Source organism: Notamacropus eugenii, chromosome 2 (genome assembly GCF_028372415.1).
Source record: "Notamacropus eugenii isolate mMacEug1 chromosome 2, mMacEug1.pri_v2, whole genome shotgun sequence".
Taxonomy (NCBI): Eukaryota; Metazoa; Chordata; class Mammalia; order Diprotodontia; family Macropodidae; genus Notamacropus; species Notamacropus eugenii.
The window spans coordinates 248,415,966-248,425,098 of record NC_092873.1 but is presented as its reverse complement, the minus strand read 5'-3'; the positions used below and the strand labels follow the sequence as shown (position 1 = coordinate 248,425,098).

The window sequence follows — 9,133 nt, the reverse complement described above, 5'->3', positions numbered from 1 at the left end:
GCTGTGTCAGGGAACCCCAGCTCTACACACCAAATATCTGATCAAAAAATGGATCTCTCTTAGATTTTCCATAAGTAGGAGGTCAAAAAAAGTTAAAAGCCCCTCCCCTCTCCACAGACTCCCTAAAAAATAGCTGGTGATTCAAAGCACCCAGGATTATGTCACTATGAATTTAAGAACTTTCCTCTGCAGGGAGAAGGGGCTACCAGGAAAATGACACAATACCTTAGCGACACAGTCATAGCGTGGCCTCTTCTGGCCATCAACTTAGACTGGGATGCATTTCTAGTATATTTCCATCCAGTCTCTGACCCCATGCCCCTTCCTTCTGACCTTGCCACTTCTCTTTTTAAATTACACCTCTTCATTTCTCTAGCTCCTTCTCCATTTTCCCAGTTCCCTGCTGCTACACAACCCTTATGCCCCAACCCCTACCATTTATTATTTAACTTTGTGAAAACTGCTGTACAACTGGTACAAGAGAAGCGTTCCAAAATGAAGTAATGTTATTGTATTTTAAAACCATGCATCTTTGTTTTAATATTGCTTAAGTTTTTTTTTCATCTTTTTTTTTTTTTGGAAATGTCTACCTATCAGGAATGATTAATGTGATGCATAGAGGAAAGCAGCAGAGTGAGTGGAGAATTAGAGTCTGTGCCAGTTCACCTAGAGGCATTTATCTTTTATTTTTTCCCCTGGTGCCTGTGCTGAGCCTGAGGGTAAGCTGACACTTTTTTTAAAAAATGAATTAAGCTTTATTTTCTCTGTGTATATGTGTGTGTGTGTGTGTGTGTGTGTGCATATGCGTGTGTGGAGAACCTTGAAAGGAATGAAGAATGTGCAGTGCCTCCAATACCAGCTGCCATCGCATGAAAGAGAGAGGTGACAATTTCCTGTAGATTCAGAATGATTGTTTTAATGGGGCTGGATTGGAGGTAACAAGCACAAAGATATTGCACTGCCAGGAAAACAGGAGCTTTTCTCCCCTGGCCTCGTCCAACATGATGTAACATTTAGCTTCTGGCTTCGCATGGCATCTCTTGGCTGCTTTGATTTATTCTCACTTTTGCAAATCACTGTGGTATGCTACCCGAGATGCATTTAGAGCCCTTGTTATAGTCCATTGAGGAGCAGAGCTGTTATCACCACCAGAGGTGAATTTCACTTGTATCAGGGGTGAGTGACCTAGAAGAAAAGGGAGGAAATAAAAAAAAAGAAGCAGGAATATAGATGTTATGCTTGGATGGAATTGTATTTACCTTGATTGAAAACTCTTTTATTATGAACACAATTTGGATCCAAATGGAAAATAGAAATATTGGGCTCCCTGCCTTGCCGGGAGTGGCACTGAGCACACAGCAGCTGCAATAATGTAAGTGCATATGTAATGACTGTGTTATTGTGTTTATATATGAAAACATTATATGCAGTCAAAGGAAATGAAAAATATCTTCCAGCATTTGCCCAGTCAGCTCCTTTAGCAAAAAGTGCTCAGAGGCATGGAGAGTAGCAAGGGATAAACAGAATCTAAAATACAGTAGGAACTGTGTCACCTTCTCTTACAAGGGAACGATGTGGCAGCACTCCACCTGTAGAAGGTACATTCCAGTGGGGCTCTGGCACCTTCAGAATATTTATTGTTATATCACTTATGAAGATACATAATCAGCTAGCTGCCCAGCCAGCTACAGAGTTCAGGTACTTTGTGCTAAAGGCACGGGAACATGAAGGAGATAGCTTGCCAGTCCTCAAAGTGTTTATAATAATAAACTCTGTTCCATTCAAACTGACCTGTTAGCTATTCCTTACATACAACATTCCTTCTCCCACCTCCTTGTTTTTGCACAAATTTTTCTCCATGTCTGCAATATACTCCCTCTTTGCCTCCTTCAGAGAATCCCTCTCCTTCTTCAAAGTGGTACTTAGCTGCTGCCACCAATATAAGACTTCTCCTGATCTTCCCTATCATTGTCATTCTCTCCATCCTGAAATTGTTTTGTATTACTTTGTATATCTTTTTTTTTTACTTACTTGCATACTTAAGAACTTATACTAGTATTGTTAAGAATGTTAAGTTTCATTTGTACTTTTATACATAAGGTCTAGGTGTTTGGGGCTGCTCCTAATAGACCAGTACATTGGTAGGTTATCCATTGTCAATGGAACAAGATGAGGCCCTTCTAAGTCATTCAACAGGTAGCAAAAAGATTTACTTAGCCAATGCAGGATAGGCATTGAGGACACTTCAGGTTGAGTCAGTGAAGGGGAATTTCTTACCTGATTTGCTTCAGAGATGGTATCTGGAGCTCCTCATGGTTGTGCTGTACTCAGGCAACAAGGAAGTGGTGTCAAGAGCTTGAGCCTTTAGTTCTTGAGTCAACTGAGCATGGTTTCAATACTTTTTAAGGAAAAACTAGCCTAAGTTGCATAGAGATATTGGTTAGATTGTTGTACCTACCACTAGCACAGCACCTTGTATATAGTTGATTCCTAATTAATGTTTGTTTAATTGAACTGAAAATAGTTGTAAAGGTAAGATAAATATATACACAAAAGGTGACTGATAATACAATGTAATTACACAATAAATGGTGTGGTATAGACAATGCATTTTCTAAGCAAGATATCTTAGGAAATCAATTATTTCTTAAGTATAAGACATTCATTTTTTCCTGACATGTTCAGTCCTTAAGTAGCAATTTCTTCCCTTCTCAAACTTTCACGTCAGGAATGTAGTATGAATCATACAGTGAAATAAATGGAGGATGACAGTATTTCTATCACAGTATTGCAATAGCCCAAGTATCTCTGTGCCAATTGGAGTTTTCCCTTTGAATTCAATAATGTACCAAATACTCCCTGAGAAGCTAGCTCCTTCAGCATATTGTATCCATGTCCAATGAAGGAAGACACAGGGAAGCTGCACGGGGCAAGGACTGCGTTATTTTTCATCTTCCTGTTCTCTTGGTTTTTTGGTGTTATAAAGACATGTGCTTTTATCAGTGGAAGGTAGGGATGAGGAAGGAACTTCAGGCATTGAACCTCCCTACATCAACGCAGATTGGTAACTCTTCTATAAGATATTCATAAAGACATTCCCTACTTAGAAGCAGCTAATGGAAGAACAGATAGAACACTAAGGCTGGAGTCAAGGAGACCTGAGTTTAAAATGGTCCAAGATACAAGCTGTAAAATCCTAGGCAAGTCACTTAACCTTAGTTTCCTCAACAGTAAAATGGATATGATAATAATAGTACCTACTTTGCTGGATTGTTGTGAAGACCAAACGAGATAACATTTGTAAAGTGCTTAGCACAGTAGTGGGCACATAATAGGTGCTATATATTCATTCCCTTCCTCCAACCCCAAAGGATAAGTGACTTGCCTTCATAAGCTAACATGTAAAAGGCACAACTTCAACTCAGATTTTCCTGACTTTGAGGATGATCTTGTACATGGTAGGCACTTAATAATTATTAGCTGAAATAACCTCCACCCTCTATAGCCCAAGTTGGCTGCAACATCTTTATAATGACAACCTACCTTCAAAAAGTAGCTTAAGGGGTATCATGAAGGAAACATGAGAAGAAAAGGAGATAGTCTAGTCACTGGCTCTGAGATCAGAATAAGGAATGAAGGGAAATGAGGGATAACTGCATAAAATGAAGTAAACTAATAATATTCCCAAGAAAATCTTTAAAAAAAAATTTAGCAAAAGCTAACAAGAAAAGAGAGTTTATTCTAACTTCCCAAGGGCTATTACCTGGCTTCTCTTATACTTGCTGCCCAGTGTCATTTAAGCTTTGGACATATGCTATTTTGCATGACTAGCAAATCAACAACTGTCATATTAGATGTATTCTTCCCAGTGATAAACTGTGTTACACATGAATAGCTGAATTGTTCCTTCTAAAACTGCATCAGATATAGCCTTTAGCCTTTATACCCCCTTTTTTCCTAGACAGCAAATTTACAGAGAATAGCCTACTATTAGATAATTTAGGTTTTTGTGTGGTGGCCTACAGGATAGACTGCATTGTTCCTGGAAAAGATGGTGAGTAGAGTGGTTTGTCACATTTTCTTTTCCCTTGAAGGACCTCTCTAGGATATCATTAATTCCAGGAAGCTTCAACTCTATTGTCAGGATATGTGGACAGAATCAGAATCAAGATGTCTAGCACTGTAAGTCAGTTATTGAAGTCAAAACTAAAAACAAATCAAAACAAAACAAAAAACTTGAAGACAAAATAGTCTGGGAAGATAAGTACTGACATGAGAGACAGAAAATAAGTGAGCTTTTCATCCTCTGTGCTCTCCACTACCACACCAGTTGTTTACCTGTTGCTTTCCCTGTTTGAACATGAGCTCCTTTTAAGCAGGAGATTGTTATTTACCTTTCTTTGTACCCTTAGCACTTAACACAGTGACTGGAATAGAATGCGTGCTGAATAGATGCTTCTTTTAGTGAATGAGTGAATGACTGAAAAATGTATACAGCTAAAGGCTAGAAAGACAGGAAGAGCTAAAAGAAATAAAAGAGAGATATTAGAAGTTCAGTCAGGTATTTCATATCTTCTTCCTGTTGAAGCCAGAGCCAGCGACCAGCCCTCTAAGAACAACCCAACAAATCATGACCTGACCTAGATGATCTTTTAGACAGTGCATTGATGGTCTGTCACATGTGAAGACACCATCAATTTGCTAAGAACATAGAAGACACTAAGGCTTTCTGTTTAGGAGAAGTATGAGGACTGAAAAGTGTGTGGACATTCTGTGTTGTTCTACCACGTGTTTAGAAGGAGGCTGGTTCCACTGTCTTTGTAACCAGAACCGTTAAATGTCTGAGTCAGCACCAGCCAGTTCTGCATTCATGTCTGAGGGACTAAGATGACTCCTTCATTAATGGTTTCTGGATATAGAACTACTATCCTTTAGAGAGAAGGGCCATCGAGTCTTTTCCCATATTCCCAGGCCATATAGCCTCCAGAGAAGCAGGCCTGGATCTCTCATCTTTTTTATTTCTTCTTTTCCATTCTAGGTACAAGGATTGGAGTCTCTGATGTAGAGTGGGAGTATAAGCCATGGGCATCCAGGAGTCTAGGAATCACAGTCTGCCTAATACCTATACCTAAGGAGCCGGGGCCTGAGGGTCTGGGACTCCAGCTCAGCAGAAGCCAGCAGCAATGCCAGATTTGAACGTGAACTTGTGGGATCACTGCAATGTAGAAATTGAGCTAAATTGTGAGCCTAATCCCTCACACCACATATCTCCAGATACTAAATTGGTATAAGGGGTAATTATGCCCCAGGGTATAGGGAGAAAATGTTTGTACATTTTTTTCTTACTGTATCTTTGAAATAAAAATCTCTTTGTAAAAACTATTTCATATAAAGTACCTTAATGGATCTAGGGTCCTAGTCCCTAAAGCCTTTAAAATGGAAGGAACACTGTCAGTCAAAAATATCCATTGACTGAGAAAAGATACACCATTAAGCTCCTCCCCCTACATGATACAGGAGATATAATAGATCTGGGCCTGAAAGAGTGGGACCAGAGTCAACCATGTTACAGTATTACCTTATCACACCTGGCAGGTCCTGATACCAGAAAGGTGCCATATCTTTCCATCTATTATCATTTTTATTTCATATTTATGCAGAACATTAATATTTATAAGGTGTTTTCCTACCAACAATTCGATGATGTGCAGTAGTAGTATTATCCCCATTCTAAAGAAGAGAAAATGGACTGAATTTAATCTAGTTTAAGTAGCAGATCCAGAACGGTAATTTATTTGTCTTGGCTTCAACTATACCATTGCTTCTCTATCAAATTAGGATCTTCTGCTGTTTTTGTTTTACTAAAAGTGCCTCTGATTGAATGATGTGATTAAAGAAGATCTTTCTCACCCATTGATGGGTCTGCCCATTGTGGGAAGCTTGATTATAGGACCCAAGTACCTTTTGTTTTTTCTATTGAGGCACTGAGTCAGAGGGTTATGCTCTCTGGCTCTAAAAAGTGTATAAATACTCTGGGGGTGAGGTTTTACTTTGGGGCTTAGTTTTTGTAAGAAGGTCTGAGTGCCAGATGAGGACTCTGGAAAGCCACTAAAGGAGCACCATCGCCCCTCAGGCTTTGAAAACCCAGATGTCAGTGCTTCCCTCTCTAGCAACTATGGTCAGACAGTTGGGGGTCTAACTATGTGTTGAATTCAGGCACAGGAAGCCAAGTCTGTTGATCATTTGATTTCTCTGTATTTTCTTTGAAGTTCAGGGTGCTGACTCCCCTAAACTAATTGAATGATATATATACTAGGTTAAAGGAATGATATATGTGCTTGATTAAAGTGATTGTTAACTCCTTGAAAGTTGCTTTCCTTTTATGAATGCAGATCTAAGAACTTGTGATAGCAGGCCCCCCGTGTATGTTGGGGTGCTTACTGGAACAAGCATTGTGGGTATCTGCCCTATATTCCACACGGAGGGGAGGAGATAATACACTTTTCCTTTTGAGTTTTCTCTAATTAATAGTAAATGATGGAGTGGCCTGGCAGTGTGCTGATGTTTAAAAATCTGATCCCCAGAAGAAAAAAAATTTATCCATGACACACTTTTCAGTTTAATCAGCATTATTAATATTTTCCCCATCACTTTCTTAAGTCTAGATAATCAATGAAACATTAAATCAAACCCTGATTTGTAGCATTGCCAATTTTCAAGGTATAAATGTTCATAATGAAAATTTAATAATTGGCTCTCTAGCTAATTTAACAATTGACTGTAGCATATCACTGGAGCTGTATCAAGTTTTCTATAAGGTCTGCAGAGTACTGACCTTAGAACCAGAAGACTGGGGTTCAAAAACTGCCACAGACACTTGTTAACTGTTCAGTCTGTAGAGTCCTCATTTATAAAGATGTCAAAATCTTTGCTACTTACCTCAAAGGGTTGTTGCAGGCAAAGTGTTTTGCAATTCTTGAAATGCAATATAAATGTGAGTTATTATTAATTAAAAGCTTGGTAGAATTTTGCCCATTTTTAATATTACCATGCATTTCTTTTATGTTGAAAGTTACAAGGGCTTATCTACCCTGAAAAGAGATTTCCAAAAGAGAACAAATTGGAGGCTTTCATGTTTGTCACATTTGTGTAAAATTCCAGGATAATGAGCAAGCTAATTCAATAAGAATCTCACCACCAATTTGATCTTTTATTTCAAAACAATGGCTGGTAAAGGATGACTTCCCAGCTTTCCCCTTTCGTACAAGAAAGGTCTTATCTCTGATATATGTGTTAGTTTCTTTCCTTCTCATGCCTTCTAGGGCAGTGTCTAGCGAAAAACAGTGTGTTATCTGTTACTTTTACTCCCAGAACTGTACACTGAGATTTTTGTGAAGTGTAATTGGTTGGAAATCTTAAGGAGAATGGAAAAGAATGGGAGTATGTGTGAATAACTTACCTTGATGACTGAATTAGGGCCTGTACAAGGCAAGAGGTTACTCTTACGCCTTTGTTAGATTTACAGCAAGTTTTCTAGAGTCAAGAAGCTCATCACCTCAAAGATGGTCATTATCTCAGAATCGGCTTCATGGCAAAATAAAGAACAATGATATCATTGTGGGTTTATGGTGGGAATTTCTGATATAACTTTAAACATTTCAGAATCTGTCTCCAGACTCAAAAACATGCAATACATACAAGAAACAGATTAACATTCACACGCAGCTTTTTGATCAGTATTTTGTTTGGGTCCTCTGTGATATTTTACTTAACAACACATGTCAGGTTTCTATATGCCTGCTTCTAATATGTCTAAACATCAAATCCAGTCCTCTGGGGGCCCTTTGCAAATAATGATGAAAATCTTCTGGTTAAAGACTGATCTCCCGAGGCATTTATAACTTCCTTTGCTTTGGAGAGGTCTCCTCAGTTGTAATTGATCATGCATGGAAGACTCTAGAAATATATTTTTATTAGTCCATAGCAGTCAATATTCTAAAGCTATGGAGATCCTATGTGATTATTGTGCCAAATATTTTAAAAGCACAGCTATCTCTCTCAGTTAAAGGAATGAAAAGAGATGAAAATTTTTGCGTGATTTTGATGGACCCAACTGGGTATTACCATCTGATCTCTCACTGTACACCAGTGACCACTGGACATGGTTATTTGTTTCACTCTTGGGCCCTGAGGACCACTGTACCTTAATATATTCCTCACCGCTTTGCCACCCACCCTGACGCTGGACCCTATGTGTTTTGTCTCTCTCTTTTAGAATGTACATTCTTTAAAAACAGAGACTGTCTGATTCTTCTCTTTGTGTTCCAGCACTTTGTACATAGTATGCACTTAACAAATTTTTTTTTAATCATTTGTTATCATCAGTGAGATGAACCAACAGGCAATTTTTAGGAACTAGAATAGACCCTAATATATTCCACCATACTGACTCAGGTATAGATTTCATAAGGCAAGTTAGAGCAGGGATGGTCAGAATCACTCCTAGACTCTTGGGGGTGAATGGGGAAAAGAGAAAGGGTTCTGGAATAATAAAGAGCCTTGAGAACTTCTAGGAAAGATCATGGACTCATATATTCATGCTATTTGCATTTAATAAACTTTATATCTCACATCTGCATATTTAAACACAACTATATGGGGCAGCTAGGTAGCACAGTGGATAGAGTACTAGCCCGGGAGTCAGGAGGATCTGAGTTCAAATCCAGCCTCAGATACTTATCAGTTGTGTGACTCTGGGCAAGTCACCTAACCCCAACCACCTCCTCCTAGGGAAAAAAACTAAGAAAAGAAAAAAACATGGTACACAGAACAATTAGGAAGTAGCTGGTTTTTATATGAAAACTTTTCAGCCCCCTATACCCTGATTACTGTGGATTCGGGAATGTATAATAGTAGTGACACTGAGATACACTATAATGTATTTGGATATCTCCTAAAGTAGGTAGAGGGATTTACTCTTAGAGGTCGAAGAGAAACATTCTTATAACAACAATAAACTATTCTGTCAGGTATGAGTCTGAGAGTTACTGTTGACCTTTCATAGCTGGGACAAAATTCCCTCAGCTCTGTACTTACTCCCTTGATCCTGTGTAAAGGTCAGAGTTTTTTTGGA

General features: G+C 38.7%; 1 long non-coding RNA gene across 1 annotated transcript in view; it reads right to left on the bottom strand.

The window, feature by feature from the left end:
• Positions 1 to 896: 896 nt before the first annotated feature.
• The window catches only part of LOC140527092 (uncharacterized), a 94,243-nt gene continuing 86,006 nt past the window's right edge, over positions 897 to 9,133 (bottom strand). The window contains exons 3-5 of the long non-coding RNA XR_011974671.1: positions 7,460 to 7,584; positions 2,278 to 2,418; positions 897 to 1,185 (exon numbers count right to left, since the gene is read on the bottom strand). This is a non-coding gene — a long non-coding RNA (uncharacterized lncRNA). The remainder of the gene's footprint in view (positions 1,186 to 2,277; positions 2,419 to 7,459; positions 7,585 to 9,133) is intronic.